This window comes from Cervus elaphus, chromosome 4 (genome assembly GCF_910594005.1).
Source record: "Cervus elaphus chromosome 4, mCerEla1.1, whole genome shotgun sequence".
NCBI lineage: Eukaryota > Metazoa > Chordata > Mammalia > Artiodactyla > Cervidae > Cervus > Cervus elaphus.
Window position 1 is genome coordinate 24,773,091 of NC_057818.1, and position 26,687 is coordinate 24,799,777.

The following is a 26,687-nucleotide window of genomic DNA, read 5'->3' on the forward strand; positions in this document are numbered from 1 at the left end:
TCCTTCCCAGCTCACGGTCCAACCAAGAAACTCTGAGGCTCTCCACTCTGGGAAGGATGGTCCCCAGTGACACTTAGAAACAGCAGAGATCTGCCTCCTTCTTGCCGCCCCAATCAGGCCACGTCAGCTTTGCCATCTCCTTGTTCTGGCTCCGCCACCATGAAATGACCCACATTTCTCTCGGGAAGTTCTCTCTCATGCCTGCGGTGGAGCCAGAGAGAGAACCCAGATATTCACTGTAGGCCGTTCACCCCAACAGGTCACCTGCTCTGTACCAGCCACCATCTAATGATTTTCCTTTAAGGATCCAGGGCTGATAATGGCTCTTATCTTCATTTCTGCCCTTTGGGGCCATTCATTGTCACAGATGACAGAAATTCCAGGCCACTCAGCCATTCTTGGCTGTTAAAAAGAAAAAGATGAAGCAAAACCCAGCCCAATTCTCTGTCTTTAGAATCAGCTCAGTCAGTTCAGTCGCTCAGTCATGTCTGACTCTTTGTGACCCCATGGACTGCAGAATGCCAGGCTTCCCTGTCCATCACCAACTCCCGGAGCTTACTCAAATTCATGTCCATCAAGTCGGTGATGCCATCCAACCATCTCATCCTCTGTCGTCCCCTTCTCCTCTCGCTGAGAATCATCAGCTCAGAGAGAGGCAAAGAGACACTCTTCCCAGTTGGGCTGATGTGTGCGTGCATGCGTGCTCATTCACTTCAGGCAAGTCTGACTCTTTGCGACCCTATGGACTATATAGCCCACCAGGCTCCTTTGTCCATGGGATTCTCCAGGCAAGAATAGTGGAGTGGGTTGCCGTGCCTTCCTTGGGCTGATGTGTACAAGACCCAGAGTCTGTGAAAGGGGTAAGCTTTCCACTGGTGATTATGATTTTTTGTTACTTGGGTCTTTTCCTAGGATGTTCTGAGTACTTTTGGTGCATCAGACACTCTGTGGAGCCACTTAACCTTATGCCCTCTATGAGAAAGATGATGCAGGGTAGTGGTTAAGGAAGAGTTATCCTGGCTCAGATCCCAGCATTTGCTCATTGTGCAATCTCTGTAAGTTACTTAACTTCTCTAAGCCTCAGTTTCTCTATCTGCAAAATGGGGATAATAATAAATGGTGTTCTGTTCCACGGGGCTGGTTTGAGGACTAAATCACTTCATTCCCAGCACAGTGATTAAAACCAGGCCTATTTATTCATTTGCCATTTAAATGTCTTCATTTTATAGTAAATTTAGTACCTTTTTCATATTTAATCATGCATTTTGCTTAAAAGTCTATACTGTCTGATAATAATAGTTTGATTTAGTTTTTTTTTTTTTTTTTTGGAAGGGCTACCTTTTTACATTCTTTTAATTTTGTGTCTTTACAATATTAAAAACGTCTTATGTTAAAAAAATAAAATAAAACAAACTCAGGTTTGATCCTTGGAAAGAACTCAATGTACCTAAACTCCTATTGTCCCATTTTTATACATTAGCAAGTGGGAGAGGCTCAGAGAGGGTGGGCCAATTTCTCAAGGTCACAAAGCTATGATGTGAAAGAATCCAGATTCCAACCCAGGCCTGTCTGATTTCAGACGCTCAGCTCATAACTGCTGCTCTTTCAGGGTTTAACAAGTACAGAGGGAGACTTGCCTTGGGTCATTCAAGTTCTGCTAGATCAAAAGTGAATAATAGACCTAACATGGAACATCATTAGACCCCTCTGACGGGACATTTTCTGCAAAACTATTTGCTGGAAGAATTCACTCTTGACTTTCAAACACCTTTCTCCAGGTGCTTCTGTCTGCTTCTTCACTTGGCATGGGGTGTAAGCCCCAATCTCTACTTGTTGTCCCCTTTTCAATAGAAAGTTATACATCATGTCTTTCAAAGTCTTTAGTCACCTGGAATCCCATGCAGATTCAGGCTGGAGGAGACCCAGCCATAGCCCCTCACTCACCCATGAGGAAACTGAGGCACAGAGAAGGCAAGGGGCTTGGGTAAGGTCCCCCAGCCTCATAACAGGCAGACTGGGGCTAGAACCCAGGACACTGGCCTGAGTCCACATGGATTCTCAGTGCTGAGAGGCTGAGACACGTTTACCACCTAATTTCATCCACGAGGTTCCCCAGGAATGTGGCAAGTGCTGCAGAGCCAGGAGCCTCAAACATGAGGAAGAGGGAGTCAGGTTCGCCTTTCAGACGTTCATTCCCCCAATAAATGCACAGCAACCAGGAACCACCTCTTGCCAGAGACATACCACAGCAAGAATAAAGATCTCCCACTTGAGTGAATCAGCTGGGCTCAGTCGCTTTAAGCTGTAACTCAGCTTCAGATCTGCTCTCGTGTGCTCATGCTGGGGCCCCAGCCATAGGGGAGCAACTCCCTGGAAAGACTGATGACGGCCAAGTGTCAGATAGCCAAGTACGACAAGACTTTGCCTTAAACTGGCTCACAGGCATTCTTAGCCCCATCTCACTGGCTAAAGCAAGTCACATGACCAAGGCCAATGTCAAGGAGTCAGGCATCACCCCTCTAATGGGGAGAGCTAAAAAAAAAAAACACACACATACACACTAGCAGCTGGGGAATTAGCTCAAGTGGTAGAGCGCTCGCTTAGCATGTGAGAGGTAGTGGGATCGATGCCCGCATTCTCCACAGCTCAATTTTTACAAAGGGGGATCGGCTATCATGGTCCCTTTGCCCTAATAGTATCACTTGCCAAAGGAAGTAGGTACAGAGAGGGATAAAGAAGTGGGCCAACAATTCAATCTACCACAGAGGGCAAGAGAAGAGAGAATCCAGGGTTCACAGACGCTGACATTAAGCAACTATGAGTACAACTCCTTTATCCTGTCCTTTATCAGCTCTGAACCTTGAGCAAGCCGCGGAGCCTCTATTTCCCCCTCTTTAAAATGGATGTAATAATAGTACTTACCTGATAGAGCACTGGAGGTGCTTATCAGGGAGGGATTAAATGAGATAATTCATGGAAAGAGCTTGCAGTAGTATGTGGCAAAGCATTAATGATCAAAAAGTACCAATCCTTTTTTCTATTGTGGGGCCACAGCTATTCAGGAGAGGCACACCCAAGGTTTGTCAGTAAATGTTGTCAGAGGAAGGAACCTTTGAGCAACTCAGATTTAGACTTCCTCCCATACCTCCCACAGTCAGTTAGGGTGCACTTGGCTGCAGACCTCTCAGGACACAGACTGCCTCCCTCAAGCAACAACATGGGGTGGGCTTGCGAAGTTTCACAGTGAAGATCCCCCACAAGCCAGTCCTGAGCCAGCAAGGGAGACCTCACCCCACAGGTGAAAACCCGAAGGAGGAGGCTCCCAAGGAAACGTACCTGCCCCTACGGCACAGAAAGCCAGAAGTCTAAACCCAGTTGGGCTCCATACTCTCTGCCAGGCCTGCTCCAGCCTCTCGGAGCTGGCCTCCCCATCCAGAGACCACACTCGTGATGCTTGTGAAAATCACAGGAGTAACTCAGCAGGAGCTATGAAAGCTCAAAAAAAAAAAAAAGCACAGCCACTCCCACTCCATGGTTGCACTTCTAGGAATCTAAGGTTCCTTGTGCTCAAGAAAATACACTCACCAGAGTCACCTGAGTACCATAGACAGAGGAGTCAGCATATCAATTATGATCCTTCATGATGCATCAGCATAAGGTGCACCAACTCTGCTTCTGCATCCTGGAAGGACAACTGTTACATGTTAGCAGAGAGCTAACACACTGCAGAGCTTCCCCTCTGGCTCAGATGGTAAAGAATCTGCCTGCCATGCAGGAGATGTGGGTTCAATCCCCAGGAAGGGAAGATGCCCTGGAGAAAGAAGTGGCAACCCACTCCAGTCTTCTTGCCTGGAGAATCCCTGGCAGGCTATATAGTCCATGGGGTCACGAAGAGCTAGACATGACTTAGCAACTAGACAACAACACTTTGCAGATCATTTTGTTGCACTATAAAACAATAACTAGAAACTGCGGCAGGACATACATAGAGCCGGGTGTTAACTTTGGGAGAGGAATCGGAACAGTGTTCCTCAACCTCTTCTCACTGCCCCTCAATGTCCCGCCTGTGAAATATTAAAACCACAGATATATTGCCTATCTGTTAATGTACTGTATCTGAGCTTTATACATAAAAGAGTTAGCTTTTTAAGACTTTCCTGGTGGTCCAGTGGCTAAGAAGTCATTTTTCAAGGCAGGGTACACAGGTTCGATCCCTGGTTGGGGAACTAAGATCCCAGATGCCAGGGGCCACTAAGCTCTTGCCCTGCAACTACTGAGCCCACGCGCCACAACTAGAGTCCACGCACCACAATAAAGGATGCCACGTGACGCAGTGAAGATCCTGCGTGCCACAACTAAGACTCGATGCCACCAGATAGATAACTAAATATCGCTTTTTTAAAAAAGAGAGCTTTTTAAAGACCCCATCAAAACCAATTTTTGCCCCCTTGGAAGTTACATTACCCCTGTTGAGAATGCATAGTTTGAGAAAGCATGTCAAGTTTTTCCCTTATTACTATGATTTGCTTCCCAATGGCTTAAATATTTATTTAAAAAATTAATAGTGGACTCTAGAAGAACATTGTAAGCACAGGGGCAGCAGCAAAATCCCCACATACAGACAGAGGCTGAAGCAAGTGATTCTGGGAAGGAAAAGTAGGAGATCAGGTGAAAGAGGCTTTCAAGATGGAGTAGAAAGACTCCAAGCTCACTTCGTCTCCTGGGCCACCCAAATTACCACTATTTATAGAAAAACTATCAATGAAAAAGTTTGGAACCTATCAGAAAAAGGTCTTCTGCAAATGAAGATACAAAGAAAGAACCACAATGAGACAGATAGGAGAGGGGGAGTCATGATATAGTCAAATCCCAGACCCCACAAAGAGGAAAATAATTACAATTAGTTTCTCCCCAAGGAGTGAGGGGTCTGAGCACCACATCAAGATCCCCAGCCTGGGAGTCTTATGCCAGGAAGATGAGCGCCCAGAACATTTGACCTGGAAAGCCAGCAGGGTTTACATTCAGGAGACCCAGAGGACCATGAGAAATAGAGACTTCACTCTTAAAGAGCACAAACAAAATCTCACATGCTCCAAGACTCAGGGCAGAAACAGTAATTTGAAAGAAGCCAGGATCACCCTGATACCAAAATCAGACAAAGAGATCAGCAAAAAAAGAAAAAGAAAGAAAATTAGAGGCCAATATCACTGATGAACATAGATGCAAAAATCCTCAACACAATATTAGCAAACCAAATCCAACAATACACTGAAAGGATCACACACTTATGATCCCACACAAATCCCACTCTGGGATTTGTCCCAGAGATGCAAGGCTGATTCAGCAATCACAAATGAATCAATGTGATACATGGCATTAACAAAATGAAGAATAAGAACCATATGATCATCTCAACAGATTCAGGAAAATGTTTTTTACAAAATTCAAAATCCTTTTATGATGAAATTCTCCAGAAAGTGGGCATAGAGTGAACATACCTCAACACAATAAAGGCCATATATGATAAACTGGCATCATACTCAATGGTGTAAAGCTGAAAGCATTTCCTCTAAGCTGCAGAAGAGCATAGGGACCATAGCCCCTATTTTATAAATAACGATAAGTGGAGTATAGTCTATAAAATTTTGAATCACCATGTTGTGCACCACCTGAAACTAATATAATATTATAAATCAACAATAACTCCATTAAAAACACTTACTTAAAAATAGTGGTGAAGGGACTTCTCTGGTGGTCTATGGCTAGGACTGGGCACTCCCAGTGCAGGGGGCCTGGGTTCAGTCCCTGTTTGGGGAACTGGATTCCACATGCCACAACCAAAGATCCTGAATGCTGTAACTAGGACCCAGTTCAGCCAAGTAAATAAATAAAAATATTTTTTAAAAAGTAATGAATCCTTATATAGCCCTTCCTACATGCCAGGCACTATACTAAGAAGTTTATTCATTTTTATCATTTAATCCTTATCAAAATCTATGAAGGAAGCCCTGTATTATCTACATTTTACATATGAGGAAACAGATTCAGAGAGGGTAAGTAGCTTGCCCAAGGTCACACAGCCATTACTCAAACCATGTCAACCTACATCCAAGTCAGTGTTCTTAATGAATTAGAACTGTTAATCACATTTGCAGTGCAAGGAAAAAAATGTAAAAAGAAAAGGCAGGATGGGGGTGGGTTTTCAGTGTGTAAATGGATTAATGTAGGTCAAAGTAGTTTTAAAATCTGAAGTGGTTTATAAATGCAGGATGATATTCATTATGATGATTAATGTGTGAGACTCCTACCACTACTATTACACTAATCAAATCAAGTCCAAATAAAACCACAGCCAAACTTGGAGATCTGACATCAAGTCCAGGAGATGGGGAGAAACTGACAAAAAGCCAGAGGCAGAATGAGAGAGCCCCTTTAATTAAGACGAACCAGAGCATGGGCAGCTGCGGGAAGAACCTGGAGGCAAAATATTTAGGCAGCTGCACCTCGTTCAGATGGCAGCCCCTGCCTGCTGGAGCAATGCCCGGCTCCCTCCCTCCTCTGCTCAGCTCCTCCCAGCCCCCTGGGGTGTGAAGCAGCCAGATGGGTCAACCTCTCAGCAGGGAGACCCTACCTAGCCAGGGAGTGGGCAGGGAATCACCAGAGCACTACTTTGGCCCACGTATAGAGCAGACAGTAGTTACAAGGAAGGTCACTCTGATAGAAATGAGGAAGGGGTCCCCAGGAACCCACAAGCTCAGCAGTACCCTCCTCCCCCAGGACATCATCTCTGAATCTTTAGGATCCACGGGACACAGTTCCAAAACCACATTTCTAGTCTAATTTTACAGATGAGGAAACAGAGACTCAGAGAGGGGCTGACATTCGTCTAAAGCCACACAGCAAATTGGCAGCAAGTTTGGAACTGGAACCCTGCCTCCTGGCTCCCTGGTTACCAAGCCTAACTGCATGATACAGCTCCCCTAGGGTTTGAGAAGATGAGTTCGTTTCCTTCCCCTGGGCACTCTTGGCGGAATGGCTTATAACCAAGTTATATCAAAATCATTTGCCCATTCCAGAGCCTCTGACTGCATCATCTCAGGTTTTTTAAAGGTCTGTCTGAATCAGTATGACCTGGGAAGAACCCCATTAGAACTCTTTCCCAGGGTCAAATTCTTTTTCACTGGGGCATTTTAGAATAACCTAGCACGTGCGCACGCATGCATACACACACACAAGAAAGAAAATGAAAAACCTGGATAGAATTTCCAGGCATCAACAAGGCAGACAGCGTGGTATCTTTGAAGTTAAAACTGCTAAACTAAGGGACTCACTAGTGATGGATTGACTCCAGCTGTCGAATCTCTGAGGTCACCCTCAGCTGAACATATTTGCTACTGCAGTCCTTGAAGTCTCTGCCATGATTAGACGCATAGATGTCAGAGAACAACGTGCCACGGAAGCCACTGGAATGCAGGTTCCTCCTCTTCCTTCCTGTGCTTCCACCATTAACTGGCTGTGGTACTCTCCAGCACATCCAATATTCAACCTCAGAATCCTTCTCAATACAGCCCTTCCAAGCAGCCCTGACCAACGTAATCAGTGCTGACCCTTAAAATGAAACACACATTCTTGATCTCATCCAACATTTCCCATTTTACGGATGAGACAAGAAAGCCCAGAGAAGCTAATTGAACCAAGAAACCCCTGACTCTCAGGAACCCCCACAGGTTAATAAAGGCCAGCCATGGAACCCCAACAATCTTGTCCTTATCTCATTTATTACTGACCTCTATGTCAGCAGAGTGGGTCACTCAGACCCCAGGCACCCAATTTTCAGCTCTACACTATTGCTCTCACCCCAGGCTCTTGGTGGTGGTGCTTGATTTTGCATCCATTAAGCAATCTAGGCTGTCATAACAAACAGACCCCAAAACAAGATGCCTCAAACACCATCCACATTTATTAAAGAGTCCTTAGGCAATAGTTTTAGGCAGATGTTCCTAAGCAGCAGGGGTTTCCTCTGTGTCATAATTCAGGGACCTCATCTCTTTCTGCTGTGTGGCTCTACCATCTGCTGAGGGTGAGGGAGGGACTTGTCACAATCCGTGTACAGCCTGAGGAAGGGGAGAGAGCGTTTCTGCTCACATTCCTTTGGCTTTGACTTTGTCACGTAGCCAGACTACGTGTGGGGGAGACTGAGGAATGGGAAAGGGATCTAGCTCTGAGATGATGGAGATGAGGGTGACGATGATGGTAATGACGATGATGGAGATGATAATGATGGAGAAGAAGCGGGGGCGGGGGAAAAGAAGGGAGAGAGAAGGTAAGAGAAGAAGAGAAGGAGGGGGAGGTGGGGAAGAAAAGCAGAAGAAAAGCAGATTTTTGGTGAACAGCAAGCGATCTCCAACATACTCTCAGCTCTCCCTAGTGACTCAGGTGGACCTACTCCTGTCCTTTTTTGGAGTTGGACACCCCCCACTCCAGGTTCCAGTTTTCAGAACCTAATCCCAATAGCTAAGCCAATGTCCACAGCTAAAACAATAATTTGCCCAAGTTCACACAGCAAGACAGGACTCAATCATGACTCCAATACCGCCACACTCCAAAGGTTAATTGAATAGGCAGTTTTTAGAAGTAATATCTTCAACACTTAGAACATTATACATAAGGCACCAAACAGCATGTATTTATATGATGGGGGAAGGTTTTTATTTCTCATGATTTTCTTTGTGACTTTCAAATCAGGTTCTCATAGCCGTTCAGTCTTTGGATGGCATGAGGTGTTACTCAGAAAGACTTACAAAAGGAACAACAAAATTGACTCCTGGAGTCAGAGGAAAGCACCATGCCACACTCAGGGGCTCAGTGAAAGGGTTTTCCTTCATTTGATTCGAGTTCAGATTATATCCTGGGCACCAGGTGCAAAATAAAGAAAGCAAACTATGCGTGAGTTTTCATTTGGCCTTAAGTACCTCCCATTTTTCTTATTTCTAAAGCCATGTTCTCCCATTCTTAAAAAAAAAAAATTAGAAAATACAGATAACAAGAGAAAGAAACTGAAAATCTCTCCCAACTCACCACCTTTGAATGGCCACTTTTAGCCCCCTAGCCGGGCATTCAGCCAGATTTTACATACATAATTCTTAATAAAAATGGGGTGTGGGGCTTTTAAGAGATTTTACCTAATTAGGCAAAAGTGACCAAGTCCCACCCTGCTTCCCAGGGAACCCACTGATGTTTGGCAAGCCACGCTTGATGAAATCTTCCAGCCCCGGTGCAAACGCGTGACCGGCATATATTCTTAATATGCTAATTTTTGTTTTGGTTTCTGAACAAAACCCGTCTTTTAAAGAAAAATTTAACAGATTTGAAACCAGAAACCCTGTCCTCCCTAGAGGCATTAAAAAAATGCAAACTGAAGGCTTCCCATGTGTGGAGGCTATTCCGGGTTTCCTTCCATAAACAGGAGAAGTGTAGCCCTGGCTGTAACGCTTGAGGTCCCCGAGCCAGAAACTGTTTGCTTTCTGCGCACTCATTAACCATGGTGTGGGATCCAGTAACTGCTCTAATTTCCTACTTTAAATGTTTTTCTTTCCCCCGCTTCTCAAAAATGCCTTTTTATGTTGTAACATTTACATACTCGTATTCAGCCACTTACGCTGATAAGCTGGTCGCTGTCAGACACAATAAAAAGAGACAGAAACCACTGCGAATTACAGTAGCATTAGTGTTGAAAATGGAAATTTAATTTCCAGAAATGAACCTCGGCAATAAAAGCTCCCTTTGTTGCTGTTCAGATTAGAAATGAATCGGGTCTGAAAGGGAGCTAACACGCAATTAAAAACTTCTCAAAGAGGTATTTGTTACGTGTTAGAACAGATGCGTTGGAATGGTGTTTGGAACACAGTGGGGGAGCGGGGAGAATGTGTTTGATGAGAAAGAAGATAGTAGTAATGCCTTACACGTGGATCCTGCGTTGAAGTTGACAAAGTGCTTTTGCCTCTGTAGTTGGAGTTTCACGTGGACCCGGGGAGGGGCAGTGCAGATGTGGAAAAGTTGTGCATAAAGAGGTAAAGTCACACAGTTTCCCCAAGGTGAGCTGGTGGAATCAGGAGGATGGGGTGCTCCCCTTAATACAGTTCAAATGACGGAAATACCTCAAACTTCAACGGTCACTCCCAAGCTTGTACCACGTTACCCCGTGTGGGGGCGCTATGAAGCTGTATTTTGAAATACCTACCGGGTCTATTCGATCAGGATTTCCGGCCCTACCCCCACCCACCCCCCACACTCTGTGACCAGCAGTGACCAGCATTTTAGGGGACTAGCTTCAGCGGGCAGAAGGGAGAAAGAGAACATTCCCAGCTTTCGAGAGTTTCAAGAGAGACACTGAAAAGGCAAAACAAACGCAATAGTTTGAAAGGTCTTAAGCCTCAGAAACGAGGTTTTCATGTGAGTATTAAAAAGTGCAGCCTTAAATGTCCTGATAAGCGTTTTAAGCAAACAAGGGCTTCCCCGGTGGCTCAGTGGCCAAGAATCCTCCTGCCAATGCAGCAGACGCAAATTCGATCCCTGGTCAGGGAAGATGTCTCATGCCAGGGGGCAACCAACCCAGCGTGCCACAAGTACTGAGCCCGGCGCTCTGGAGCCCAGGAGCCACAAGAAGAGGAGCTACCACGGTGAGAAGCCTATGCACCACAACTAGAGAAAAGCCCTCGCTGCAACCAAGACCCAGCACAGCCAAATAAACAAATAATTTTTTTTTTAATTGAGCGAAGGAGATCAGCCAAGGCCATCCCCCAGCACCCATGCAAGTCAAGACAGGCGGTGCTGGGTTGGGAGGAGTGGAAGGGATGTAAAGGGGGAGGAAGGAGGAGGGGAGTGGGAGTGGGGGGAGTAACAGTAGATCGCCAGAGAGGGATGAGGACCCCAGAGGGGAACCCCTGTGGCTCTTCCTGGGGCAAGAACAGGAAAACAGCAAAGCATTTGTTGTTTCCTGGGGAAAATATGAATCCACTCGGTTTACCCTCACTTGACTGATGATGGCTCCTGCCACATCTTGAAGCAGCAGAGAAACAATGGGCCATCCAGCACCTGAGCCTGGAGCAACTGTTCAACCAAGGGGAAGAAAAAAATGGTAAGATTGTTCCATACGTCACACCTGGACAAGTAAAGCGTGACCAAATATTTTACAAATGAAGTTGTGAAAGTTCTGAAAGAAAACACTGAACCCTTTCTTTATCACCTGGAAAGGGCAAAGGTCTTCCTAATGATGGCTCAAAACCAAGATGTCATAAAAGAAAAGATTGATAAATTTGATTTAAAAAAATTTTTTAATCCTGCAAGTTCCCCCCAAAAGCAAAATATAAGTAACAACTATTTACAGGACTGGACAAGAAAAACGCCAGCCATCCAATAGAAAAACAGACGAGTAATGTAAGTGACTTTTACTGGAAGTGCATTGAGCTACTGTTGTTCACCTGTCATACTGGCAAACACTAAAAAGTTTAAAACACATTCTGTTGTCAAGGACAATGGTTAACAGGCATGCTTCATATATCATTGGTATTAATATAAATCATACAACCCTTATGGGGGGCTTTATTAGAATGACTAATGTAGATATCCTTTGACCCAGCAGTTGTATTTCAGAGAACTTATCTTACAGATAAATGCATGGAGCGACATGACATAAACACAAAGGTAGCCATTGCAGCATAGTTCATAAGAGCAAAAGAGTAAAAACTGCAAGTATTTATGATCTAAGGAAATACTAGGCATCTATTAAAAAAAACTGATAAATTATTCTATGCACTGATACAGAAATGTTGTCAAAATACATTAAGTGAAAAGGATCAGGGTATAATATTTTATTAGGAGAGAAATAAGAAAATTAATTTATATTTATCTGAGTGTTCAAGAGGATATTTTAAGGGACACACAAGAAACAAAAAAAAAAATGGATGCTCAGAGTAATGATAGAAACTGGGCAGATTGGAGAAAGAGTAAAAGAAAAACTTTTCACTGAATTTTTTCAATTATACTCTATGAATGTATTGCTATATAAATGTAACCTATTCAATGCTTTAAAAATCAGTGACAGATCTTTTAGTAAAAATAAAGTTTAGTGTTATTAAATGAAAGAGGGATCAGGGTATAAATTAGATTACGTGATAGAAGACATCTTTGAAAGTTACAGTTCTGCACAATATGAGCCTGTGGTCTGAGTGAAATTTGTATATTTTTAGCGTTATGTAAAAGAAAAAAAAAGAGTTCTGGTAGCCCAATATAATTAGAAGCTATTAAATTAAATAAAATGAGATTTCAGCAGGTAGAATGTTCCAGAACTTTTAATAATAAGCAATCTCTATTAATAACCTTAATAAGCTGCTGGGCATAAGAGGAAAGTATAGAATGCATCATTCCCCAAACATATTTGACCCAGAAAGCTTTTTTCATGGAATACCTGTGGAAGTGCTGCTTGGTATGAATCAGAGGTTAAAATTTGTGCAGTTCTGGGCAGAGATCACCTTCTACACTATTAATAGGAATGTAAATTGGTGCAGATAGCATAGAGGACAGTATGGAGTTTCCTTAAAAAACTAAAAATAGAGCTATCATATCCAGCAATCCTACTCCTGTGCATATATCTGGAGAAAATATTTACTTCATAATTCAAAAATGTACACCACCCCAAGGTTCACTGCAGCATTATATACAATAGCCAAGACCCAGAAGAAAGTGTCCATCGATAGATGAATCAATAAAGAAGATATAGGAGCTTCCCTAGTGGCTGAGTTGGTAAAGAATCTGCCTGCTAATGCAGGAAATGCAGGTTCCATCCTTTGGTCGGGAAGATCCCTTGGAGAAGGAAATGGCAACCCACTCCAGTATTTTCACCTGGGAAATCCCATGGACAGAGAAGCCTGAGGGACTACTGTCCACGGGGTCACAAGGAGTCGGACACAACTGAGCAAGTAACACTTTCACACACACACACACACTACAGTGGAGTATTACTCAGCCATAAAAAATGAAATAATGCCATTGTCAGCAACATGTATGGGCCTAGAGATTATTATACTAAGTGTAGTAAGCCAGATGGGAAAATATCATATGGCATCATTTATATGTAGAATCTAAAAAAAAAAAAGAAAGAAATACAAATGAGTTTATCTCCAAAACAGAGACTCAGATCTAGAAGCAAACTTATGATTACCAAAGGGGAAAGAGAGGTGTGAGGACAGATAAATTAGGAGTTTGGGATTAACATACACATAATACTATATATAAAATAGATAAACAAGGACCTACTTACTGTATAGAACAGAAAACTCTACTCAATATTTTGTAAAAAAAAAAGAAAAAAGAAAGAAAAAGATAATACTCAGAATTTGAAAAGATATTTTTTAAACTGTCCTTTTCAAATACTGCTAGTCCATAGAGCAACTTCCCAATGTTCAAAAGCCTGAAAAATATACATAAACTTTATACCTAATCATTTCATTTGCAAATGTGCATCCTAAAATATAATCAGTGATATGAATTAGTGGTTATGGTCAAGGACATTGATTGCAACAGTATTTATAAGGCAGAAAATTTGGAAACCATATAAATATTCAAACAATATGAAAGTGGTTACATGTATCATAGTATATCCATCTCACAGATTTTCTGTGCTGCCATTAAAAATCACACTGGGAAAAAAAAATGTTTCATTACATGGGAAAATGGTCACAACACAGTAAGTGACAAAGGCAGATTACACAGCAATAAGCCCAATATGATCTCAGTTTTGTCAGGAAAAGACAGAAAAAGGTCCAGAAGGATAAATGTTCCTGGTGACAATCTTCAGGTAGAAGATCATTTCCTTTTTGTGCTTTTCTGCCTTCTTCAAATTTACTATATTGATATTGATGTGCTTATGTAAATTAGAGATAGATGGATGGATGGGTAGATAGATAGATTAGATAGATAGATAGATAGATAGATGTGTGCTCAGTTGCTTAGTCGTGTCTGACTCTTTGTGGCCCCATGGACTGTAACCCACCATGCTCCTGTGCTTTTCCAGGTAAGAATACTGGAGTGGGTTGCCATTTCCTTCTCCGTGGGATCTTCCCAACCCAGGGATCAAACCCACGTCTCCTGCATTGGCAGGCAGATTCTTTTCCACTAGCACCACCTGGAAAGCCTGTAGATAGATACAAACAATAGTACTGCATTCAGAGATGTGCTGTTGCAGGTATGCAGGCAAGTTGTGGCTATCTGCATGACATATTTCCCTGGAATATAATGGCTTAAAACAACCACCAATTTATTATTTCATGTGTCAGCAACTCAAGCAGAACTCAGATGGGATATTTTCTACTTGACGTTCAATGGACTGGAGGGGTCCCTCCATGGTGTTCAGCTGCCAGTTCAATGGTCTGGAGAGACAAAGAAGGTTCACTTATAGTCTAGCCCTTGGGGGACTAGTTGAAAGGCTGGTTCAGCCAGGCTTACCCCCTTTCTGTGTAGCCCCAGGGTTTCTCCATGTGGTTTCTCTAGCCGTCTAGTTGGACAGACTTTTCACAAGGCAGCTCAAGACTCCAAGAAGAAGGAAGCAGAAACTGCCAATCCCCTTAAAGGTTACACTCAGACTGGCCAATGGTTACTGCCACTGTATTCTATTGGGCAAACATTTCCAGACAGGCCCAAATGCAAAGTGAGGGGAAACAGACCGATCTCTGATGGGAGAAGGGTCCAAAAATTTGTAGCCAAGTGTAACACCTCACAATGGCATGTTTAAATGGCACAGAAGAAAACGAAGCCTTTTATACTTAGAGAAAGAACTTAGGCTTAGGACTCCTGCCCCAACTCTCAACCACACAGATATCACTGAAGAAGTTCTTCCTCATCTGTAAAATAGGACCTATATTCATTATGAACATACTTTCCTATGTTGTCAAATACTGCACAACTCTGGCAGATTATTTGTGTTTAAAAAATATATATGTGTATGCAATGGAATATTACTCGGTCATTAAAAGGGAACAATATTGGGTCACTCGTAGAGATATGAATGGACTCAGAGTCTGTCATACAGAATGAAGTAAGTCAGAAAGAGAAAAGAAAATATTGCATATTTGTGGAATCTAGAAGAGTAGTTCAAATGAACCTATTCGCAGGGCAGGAATAGAGACACAGCAATAGCAAACAGACTTGCGGATATGGTGGGGGGGTGGGCAAAGACAGGGTGGGACTAACGAGGGAGTGGGATGGACATGTATGCAGTGCCGTATGTAAAATGCTAGTGGGAAGCTGCTGAGGAGTGCAGGGAGCTCTGCTGGGTGCGCAGTGATGGCCTAAGGGGTGGAAGGGAGGCTCTCGAGGGAGGGGCTATATGTACACATATAGCTGATCCACTTCATTGTACAGCAGAAGCTAACACAGCATTGTAAAGCAACCATGCCCCAATTAAAAAAGAAAACTCACATATAACCCAACAAGGCAGAACGTTCATAGATGTAAATGCCACCTATGGGTGCGAAGGATCGTTACCAAGCTCTTAGAGCTTGCTCCGGCTGATATATAACAGTGTTGGCAGACTGCAGCCCTAGTGGCTGTAGGCATGTTTCACTGGGTTGTTGCGTCACATGAAAATCCAGATTCCTGCCTGGGCCCACCACATTCCTGCCTGGCAGCAGCTGACGGGGCTGAGTGATGGTTGTTCTCTGATGTGGAGACAGGGCCTCCTGGTTAGTCAACGTCCCACCTCTCCCAAAATGCCTGCATGTGTGAGAACTTAACCCATTTCACTCGCATTGCTTGGCCATCCCGTGGCCATTTTCACTCGGGAGCCCTGAAATACAACATGCCCACATGAGTCACAGGAGAGGATTGATGCCTTTCTACTATAATATGTGTGCTAAGGTGCTTCAGTCATGTCCAACTCTGTGACCCTTTGGGCTGTAGCCTGCCAGGCTCCTCTCTCCATGGGGATTCTCCAAACAAGAATCCTGGAGTGGGTTGTCATGCCCTCTTCCAGGGGATCTTCCTGACCCAGGGATCAGGAACCGGTGTCTTCTGCATCAGCAAGCAGACACTTAACCACTAGCGCCACCTGGGAAGCCCCTCTGCTATAGTATGCGCTGTGCTGTGCCTAGTCGCTCAGTCGTGTCCAACTCTTTGCGAGCCCATGGACTGTAGCCCATCAGGCCCTTCTGTCCATGGGGATTCTCCAGCAAGAATACGGGAGTGGGTTGCCATGCCCGCCTCCAGGGGATCTTCCCAACCCAGGGGTCGAACCCAGGTCTCCCGCATGGCAGGCGGATTTTTTACCAGCTGAGCTACCAGGGAAGCCCCTGCTATAGTACATACATAGCTATTTTCAGCATTTGCTTTAATATCTAATAGTGGATCCATTTGGCCCAACAACCTAGGATGGTTTTGGCAAAGATGATGATGCAGATCCAGGGCTAAAGGACTACAACAGAAAATGAGGTTGGAAAATGCTGACCCCCTGTGTCGGGCAGTCTTTGAAATCTAGGAACCATGCCCAGGCAAACCGGGCCCCTAGAAATCCAACCCCCCGCCCCGCAAGACCTTCCTGTGGGTGATGTGGGGTTCCTACACACCACCGTGCGCCTTGGCCAACTCAGGCCCCCAGAACGTGTGAGCTGCCAGCTCTGTCGCCATTCTCACCACAAACCTGGAATGCATGTCCTCATTTATTTTGAAAAGCTTCAGGACTTTTTCCCTCCCAGATGTTAAACATTAAATGGCAGAGCCGATAGAGACGGACCCAATGTGACTTTGATTTTGGCATAGGCCATAATGCTCTTGCTGCTGGAGGAGCTCCTGGGGGCCGGGGAGGGCGGGGGGGAGGGGGTCGTGTGTCCTTAAAGAGATAGTCACCAGCCCCCTCCTCCCCTCATTCTCCTAAGAAGAGCCCGCGCATCTCTCTCCCATCAGCAAGCACAACTGCTTTTAATTCCAAAGAGCTGTTTTTCTTTTATCATTCATTTTGGCGGTAGAAAAATAACTCTTGGATATCAAAGACGGCAAGCCTACTAGAAATTATTATTATTATTAGATTAGTAAGAGCAGCGGTAATAAATTGGACCGAACAAGCATTGATGTAATGGACCCTCCTGGCCCCAAGCACAGAGCTGTCAGCTCTGCTTAGCTCGCCTTTCTCTCTGCCCTGGGTTACGAGTGCTTGTGTGTCTGTCTGCCGCCCCGCTGGAGTTGTCCGCACCTGGAGGGCACAGGCCTCGTCTTGTTCGCTGTTTTACCTCCCAGCCCTCCGTGGTACAAAGCACAGAGAAGTGCTTAATCAATGCACCAAATAGGTTATTCAGGAAAGCCTCAATTAGCTGGAAACCTCATTGAACTGAATTTTATAAATGACTCTCTCCTCGAAAGAGGACAAGGCCAGTGGGAGAGGATAAGCTCAAGGATTAGACGGTTTCTGTTCTGTTTGGGCTTTTGTCTAAAGCATTTTAAAGAGCTGGTCTGGGCTCTGCACATGTTTAATTCTACATCGGGTCCTTCCCCGCCCTGGGCCCGGAGACTAAGTCAGATGAAAGCATGATTGAAATGAGTCCTTCTTTGTCCCTGAATTATGACTGGGGCAGAGGAGAGCGCTTCCCTAGTAGCTCAGAAGGTAAAGCATCCGTTGTGCGTGTCGGGAGTCAGGGTGGGAATGTTGAGGGGAAGCACCCATCTGACTCTGATGACAGTCAGACAGTGATCGAGGATGACTCCAAAGTTTGGGCCTGAACACCTGGAGAGCCCAACACCTGTGAGAGATGGAGGTGTGCAGTGGGACAGGTGAGCTTACCTGGCTCTACCTGAATCTAAGCATCTTCTTGTGTAACACAAAATGAGGCTCTTATCAAACTTGAGGGGCTGCTATGTAAAGTGATGAGCAAAAAGATGTGGCTGAAGGCAGATTTTATACCTAGGCTTGCTTGTAAAGATCACCTCTATTCCCTCATCATTTTTATTTAGAATCCATGCTACATTCTTTCAGGGTTTCTTACCTATTGCTTCACTATCATGGTTTCTCTCCAAGGGATGAATTAGAATTATAGGAGCGGGTGTTCTCACTACATAGATGAAAAGTGTAATTCCCAGGTCTACTCCAACCTATGAGTTCTCTGGCTAGAGCTGTGGGCTTCTGTGGGTCCCAAAGGTCTCCAACTGTGCTCTGATGGTGAACTAGAAATTTAGAGTTCCAGCAAAGATGCGAACATGTGAAGATGATAAAGAGTGCCCTGTCTTAGCAGCGTCTCTGATCTTGGCGGTGAAGACCTGAGTTTAAAGAATATTATTAGATTTATTATTATTAACAAAATATGCTAATATTCCTCCTAATACTAGAAGAAAATTAAGAGGAAAGGAAGAAACTAAGTATTTTTACTGTCTATATTAAAGGTGATATTAAAGTGATTTTGTATGGGAAAGAATATTATCCTATAATTTTACTACTTTTTGTGTTATTATTGTAAGTACAGTAGACTATATATTGGAATTCCGTAGAAAGTCATAATTTCTGGATATTCAGTAATAACTAGCTCTTCCAAGAGTATAAAATGACACAGCTTTAAAAATTACACATGTGTATGTGTTTGTGTATATATATCTTAATAGGTATACATACACATATATGTCAGCAAATCTAAAAAATAGCAGAAATAACTCAAATTTTAATCAGTCATGTGACCTGCTCCTTCTTATTTTTATTTAAAATGTTTATAAGTAAAAATTTACCAACTACTCCCACTCCCAAAAGGCAATGGTACTCTTATCTTTGCTGTGAGGGCTTCCCGGGTAACTCAAACCATGAAGAATCTGCCTGCAAAGTGGGAGACCTGGGTTTGATCCCTGGATTGGGAAGATCCCCTGGAGAAGGGAGTGGCTACCCACTCCGGTATTCTTGCCTAGGAAATCTCTTGGACAGAGGAGCCTGTTGGTCTACAGCCCTTGGGGTCACAAAGAGTCAGGCACAACTGAACCACTAACAGTTTCACTCCTTTTTCACTTTGAATTCCCTTACCTCACCACTGGGGGGTAGTAGCTCCCATTACTTTCTCTCTTTAAGGCGCATTTCCACCTGGAATATGGGCACATTGAACATACAGTAATTTTCGGGGTGTGGAGGAAAGTCGGGGCAATGTTTTATATGCCAGTACATTTTGTGGGTCTTCTTATCATCTCCATTTAAAAGACAAAGAAACCGGGACCTCCCTGGTGGTCTAGTGGCTAAGACTCTGCGCTCCCAGTTCAGGGGGTCTGGGTTCAACTTCTGGTCAGGGAACTAAGATCCCACCTACCGCAACTAAAGAGTTCTCACACTGCAACTAAAGACCCCACATACCATAGCTAAGACCCAGCACAGCCAAATAAATAAAAAATAGATATTAAGAAAAAGATGAAGAAACGGATGCTCAGAGAGGTTAAGTGATTTGCAGGAAGCCACACACCTAGACCTGTGCAGAGCTGGCATCAGAACTCAGTTCTAAGTGCAGAGACCAATTTGCTAACCACAAGGCTAAGAACCTCTCTGCAGCTGAAGAAATTATTTCAATCTACTGTCAAACGTGTCCTAAGGGATGAGCTGGTCCTTTGGAAGGTTTCTGAAATCTACAAAGTGCCGTACAGATATGAGGCGATCTATGGGTAGTAAAACTGTGTCCTGGCTCTCCCATATTGCCCTACCAAGATTCCACACTCCTTGAGCATGGGGAGCTCCGGCTTTCCCTTTTCTTGGGGAAAGGCCAGCACACAGTGGGTGTCGCAGGCACGCTCACTGAAGTGCTCATTTGAATTTGTCCGCTCTGTAAAATCAGAGAAGCCAGAATTAATTCGGTTGCACTGTATTATTAATGTTGCTGAGATTGATATCAGCATTGAATGCCAGAGGAGCATTCCAACTGCCTGTCCTCTTGAATAGGCAAAGAAAGAGCGATGAAACAGCTTCGAGTTTCCCCCAGCGAGGGCCCGCCTAGCACTGATTCATAACTTCTGTTCGGACTCGACACCAGAGCAGGCGGCAAACTGAAGGGACAGCTTCTTATCAACAGCTTATATGACAACAGCGGACATTACAGGGTGTCTATCAGATGCCTGACACTGTGCTCAGAACTTTTCGTGCATAGACTTCCTTAGTCTTGCCTACATTCCTCTGAGGCAGGAACTACTAAATATGACCCTTATTTTATGACAGAGGTTCAAAGAGGTCAAATAGCTGTAAAACAGAGTTGTGTTTCAAAGCCTAAATTGGTAACCTATATACTTTCTGACCTCTGGAAATCAAAGATGAGTCCATAAGACAGGATCTCACCAATTTACCAAACTCTGGACACCCAGTGAAAAGCCTTGGATCCAAGGAAATGTACGACCCTCCCAAAAAAGCCAAAGAATTGATTATATAATCAGTCTCTCTCTCTCTTTCTCCATTAGGACACAAGCTATTTCTTCTGTTTGTGGGCATTTTGATCAATTTAGTCTGGAATATTCTGCTTGTGCACCAGGACATCAAAATGGAAAGTCAGGGGATCACTGTTACTTCAACAAATAACAAATTATAAAGCAAGGGACGTCACTGGAGTTATTGAGGTTCGAAAGTATCTCAGGACCCATTTACCATCGAGTTAGGCCTCAGTACTCCTGGGAAACAATGCCCAGGTAATTATTTTAAATGAGTATTAATTATGTCATTATTAGAAATGGGGAGAAAATGCAATTTCCTTCTGTCACTTCTTGATATCTTAACTAGAGGAATATTTGCCATGCTATTATAACAAGCCACTGTTCGCATAATGGTGCCCAGGCAATAATACAGAGACATGTACATTTTCATATGAATATATCATGCCTAACTAATGAGATTGCTCATTTCATAACTTCAGTTCCATTTTTATTATTTCATAAAACTGGAAGTCCTTATCCATTTTATGAAAAACACCAAACCTTTGTGAAATTCATTAAATAAGCATAAAAAATTCATTAAACAAGTGAATTGCATTCAGGGCTGCTTTGATGCAAATGCCCTTTAAGCAATGTAAAACTCCATATTGATTTAACCTTTCATGTTCTGATATTTCCATGTGGATATAAAAAAAAAATTCTTTATTCAGGGAATGAAATTAAGTGCTGATCCCTTGATCTCCAGCTGGGCAAGATAGATTGGTCAATTTAAGTAGCTGCTGCTGATCAGCAAACAACTGAATTTAAAAGTATTAAGGCATGTCGATATTTTAAGTATTGTCACCTGCACATCAAGCAAAGGAAAAAAAAATTATTATTCCAGCTCAATTAAGTTTGTGTTTGCCATCAAGCTGACCTTGGAAAGGCCAGCCCATTGGGCCATGGCTTCGTGCCCTTGGAAGTTGACAAGGGCAACAGTGGCAGGATGTAAAACACCAACAATAGCCTGAATATTTTGAATAGTGTGGTCAGAGCAACCACAAAATAATTAGCCTGGAGACACGGTCCCCTTGGGCTGTGTCCCCTCATTAGTGGGAGGCAGACAGTGGAGCAAACACTAGTTCAGAGGAGGAGAAAGGAGTTTGCCCTTCACTTGAGAAATGCTTCTGGGAACTCTCATTAGGCAAAGAGCATGAAGCAGATTTCAAAGGACTTCAGAGCTGACCCCTAGCCACTCATTCATTTATTCATTCACTCAGTCATTCATTCATTTATCCAACCAATATGTATTAGATGGCTATTCTTTGCCAAGTATTATGCTTGGTGTTAGAGGAATAAAGTTTGAATAACATAGCTGTAGCCCTAGTTCAAAAAATAAATAAATAATCAGGTCCACAGTGTTAGATGTCTGAATCAAATCTCAGCTATGCCACTTATTAATCACATTGTGATTCAATCTCTATGGGCATCAGTCTCCTTATAGTTTAACTTCATGAGGTTGTTGGACCAACTAAATGAGATATTGTATATAAGAACCTTCAGCAAAGCAGATCGAAACAGAAAGTGACTGATAAGTGGCGGTCATCACCACCATCCTCATCCCTGCTATTGTTTCAATCTTAGCTTTCTCCTTTTACAGATGAAGAAACTGAAATTGGAGAATAGAGGTCACACAAACACTGGGTAGCAGACTGGGACTCACAGAAGACTTTTCCATGCCAGCAGTGGCCCCCACAACCCCCTAAACTATAAGCTTTGCATTTAGATTGATTCCTGACTCAACCTGTCTTCTCTGACCTTAAAATCCAGCGGTGGAACTACTGAGGCTTCAGGTAAGGCATGATCCAGGAGCTGAGTGATGTCACCAGGATCCAGAGTCTTTCTCTCAACTTTTTCAGCTCCATTTGCTTGGTTATGACTCCAATCTCAGTCAGCATTTCCAGTCCCAAGACAGCTTTCAGCAGTTTGAAGAGCTTCCTCTTCCTTTGTTTGTGTCCTGGAGAAGAAGAAAGAGAAACTTTATCTCAGTATTCCCAAAGACCTGAAAGCCAATACAGACCAACTAAATTCACCCTTCCACTCCTGAACTACTAACTTGGGCCAGTAGGTGGAATGCATTGATTGACTTAGCCTGGTCTCAGTCACATTCCAGCCTGGGCCAGGAGTGCTAGAGCCTGCCCAAAATCACAAAAATCAGGGCCTGTTGGGAAAGTGGGGAATGGTAGAAAGAATGCAGTCTAGAGAGGTAGCCACCAAGGTCCTCACATAAACTTAAAAGACAAACAAACACAGCACTGGAGGGTGAAGATTCTGCCATATATACCAGTATTGATAAAAACAATGACATGAGAAAGAGTTTAGTCTGGATGCTTATCAACATACACTGAACTATGAACTCCAAGAGGACAGGAAATCACTTTTGTCCTTTGCACCAGCATCTCCCCAGGGTGTGGCCCTGTGCTTGGGACCATTAAGTAGTTGGTGAATGTGTGTCCAATGACCTGGTTGGAGGCTGCATCCCAGCCCCACCACTGACACATGGGAACTCCTATGTGAAGTGCAAATAATCCAGGCTGTATCACAGCATGCTGTGAGCATCCAATGAAAGAGTATCTGTAAATCACACAAAAGAAATCTGGCTGATAGGAAGCATGTGTATGCGTGTGTATGTGCTCAGTCATGCCCGACTCTTTGTGACCCCATGGACGATAGCCTGCCAGGCTCCTCTGTACATGGGATTTTTCCAGGCAAAAATACTGGACCAGGTTGCCATTTCTTCCTCCAAGGGATCTTCCCAACCCAGGGATCAAACCTCCATCTCTTGCATTGCAGGAGGACGCTTTACTGCTGACCATCAGGAGAAGCCCCACAAAAGAAATCTGGCCAATAGGAAGCATCCCCAAAATGCTCTCTATTCTTATTGCTATCACTTGGTACCACCAGACTCCGATCTGTGCTTTCCGCAGATCACACAAAGATGTGTCGCATTAAGGAAAAGTCACTGCCTCCAACACACCCCGCGTTGTCTTGACACATTACCTGTGTCACTGATGTCCCCCTTCTCCTCAAGACCCAGAGCAAAAGCCACCTTCTCTGTGAGCCCTTTCCCAGCCCCCAGAGCTGGAAGCAACCCCTCTTTGCCCCACACTTGCATAGATCTTTTTCTCTTCTCGCCTTTGGAACCCTTACCACCTTATATTGCTATCTACCTCTTATTTCCCTGGAGGTACTCAGAAACTGTTGGAAACAATGTATTAAATTCTGCTTGTATGCCCAGGAGTGGGATTGCTGGATCAACTGGTAGGTCTATTTTTAGGTCTATTTTTAGTTTTTTAAGGAAACTCCATACTGTTCTCCATAGTGGCTACACCGATTTACACATTCCTGCCAACAGTGTAAGAGGGTTCCCTTTTCTCCACACCCTCTCCAGCATCTCTTGTTTGTAGATTTTTTGATGATGGCCATTCTGGCTGGTCTGAGGTGATACCTCATTGTAGTTTTGATATGCGTTTCTCTAATAATTTAGTAATGTTGAGCATGTGCCTCTTAGGCATCCTTATGCCTTTTTGAAGAAATGTCTATTTAGGTCTTCTGCCCATTTTTTGATTGGGTTGTTTGTTGTTTTGATATTGAGTTACGTGAGCAGTTGGAGGGGTGGGGTGGGAAGGAGGTCCGAGAGAGGGGATGTATGTATAAACACAACTGACTCACTTCCGTGTACAGCACAAACTAATGCAACATTGTAAAGCAATTATACTTCAATGAAAAATTTTTAGTAAAAATAAATAAAAATTAAAAAGTTAAAATTGTGCCTATAGATCACCCCAATTGTGGTACTTCTGTAAAAGACATGGGGCTTCAGGAAGGAACTCAATCTTGGAGCTTGGAATCAGGGTTTAGATGTATCTAAATATGTGAGGCTCCCTTGGTTGCCAGGGCTAAAATGCAAACTCTAGCTAGCAGAGTCTATGGAAAGAAAATAATAAGAGTATGCTTGTCACAGTATGATGGGAATGTTATTGATGGGAAGATGCTCACAGACTCAGAGAATATTAAGGTTTTATCATATCAAGGGAGTCAGAAATTAACAGAGATGCTATGCCAAGCAGAAGATAGCATACCATGCAACCATCAGGGCCCCAGACTGAAACCACCTGCTTGGATGAAAGAAGTCCATTTTAATCTTCATGAGAAAGGTCAATGGTTAATACCCTTCTGGTTCTCACCTCCCCTGACTCTTTGCAGTCTCTGGCCACTCCCCTACTCACTTATACAAACACATTCCTGAACTGACACATCCTGTGAACCTAAGGTTGATTTTTACAGGACTAAGTCCTAGAAATTGCATTCTTTTCAAGTGTTTAGCTGCAATAACTCTATGAGACAGGTACTGTTCTCTTCCTCATTGTACAGATAAAAAACCAAGGGGAATTCCCTGGCAGTCTGGTTAAGACTTCGCCTCCCAATGCAGGGAGTGTGGGTTCAATCCCTGGTTGGAGTGCTAAGATCCCACATGCTTTGTGGCCAGAAATACCAAACCATAACACAGAAGCAATATTGTAACAAGTTCAATAAATATTTTTAAAATGGCCCACATGGAAAAATCTTTAAAAACCTGAGACAGAAAGAGCAACTAAGTGACTTCCTCTAGATGGAGTTAGCGAGCATGTTCTCATGATTCCCCGCCCCAGACCCTCCACCTCTAACCCGCAGTGCCCTGTTGGTTGTCCAGGATTGAAGGAAGGGTGAAACACCCAAAGCCCGTGAAGGACCGTGAAACAGCTGGACCTGGTCTGCAGCTGATGAAAACGAAACAACTGGATCTAGGGGTTTACTCTTGCCTCCTCAGACTTAGTGGGTGGAATTCATTTTCTCTGACTGCAATTGAGAATTCCCCTTGGTAGGAAACGTGGCTGAGTCCACAACTTCTGCTTCTTATCATGTGGTTCCACTCAGCATCTAATGCTGATCCAACTGAGGCCAGTGGGGTGGGGATCTGTGAAAACTGGGTGGCTCCCGCTGGAATCACGTGGCTAAAAATGAGTACAATAGGACTGTTGGGTGGTGCTGAGCCTACACACCATGGATTTCTAAACGGTAACAAAAGTTCCAGCTTCTCTATAGAGTTATGGGAAATTGAAGAATGAAATATACATGCAGGTATCCAACGATAAAAACATTATGAGGTGGACATAGTCATTAGGGTTATACATCATCTTTAAAACTGCTTAATGGTAAGGATGCCTGCTCACTGCCGGAAAGAATAAAGCAAGAAAAGTGAAAGACAGAACCATGGGGATATGCACAGCTTCTGAAGCTGTCAAAGCACGTGGCAGGCAAGGTGTGGCCAAGGAAGCAAGTTATCTGCTTCTGAAGCTTAATCATTAAAGCAGACAGAGCCTATAACTGGCATCGCTTATTTCTTCTCTGCCCTTCGTGTGAGCTGTGTGACTTTGGACAAATCACTTAACCTCTCTGAGTATCAGGACTGGGAATGAGGGAAGCTCATAAAGCGGTGGTTGTAAATATATGCTCTGCTGAGCCCTGAAGCGCTTCACAGAAGCTGCTGAAGGAGGAGGGTCTGGGGCTCAGTGGGTGGGATTTTGAGCCCCCCATCCCCACTTTAACCATTCTGCTTTTATCTCTTTTATAATTAGAGTTCTGTATGATATTTTGAAAGAAGAAAGAATTCTGAGGCTAGAAAGAAAATGAAAACCACTCTGCCAACTGATCTCCGAGGCCTCCAGCCCTCATATCCTAGCAGCCAAGAGATAATTGTCTGTGTTTTCTAGTCCTTTGACCTCTTGCAAATGATTCAGGCACCAAAAAGAAACCACACCCAGACGCCTGTCTGCGTGCTGCCTTGTGGGGGTACCAGATGGCTCTGTTACCCCCCAGTGATGAGAAAAGTTCTCCCCCTGGATATAAAACCCATTGTAAAGAAAGAGCTTTCTCTCTTGGGCTGGACTTCACCCTCCCTGACACCACCTCATGGCAGGCATCTTCCTTGCTGCTTTACTGTTTATGTTCCCTTCAGAAAATCCAGAGTCATTGCGGTAAGATGGGGAGTAATTTTCCCTCTCGGCTAAATGGTTTCATGTGTAGTGTTTTGGTGTCCGTGAGATTGAAATAGAGCTTTCTGAGGCCCGGCAAAACTATCTATTCATTTGAGTTAATAACAACTGCTAACAAACACTATCTTTTCCATCTTGCTGATAAATTATGCCTTTCATGATGGACATCTGATTGTAAAGGCCCTTGGCAGTACTTGA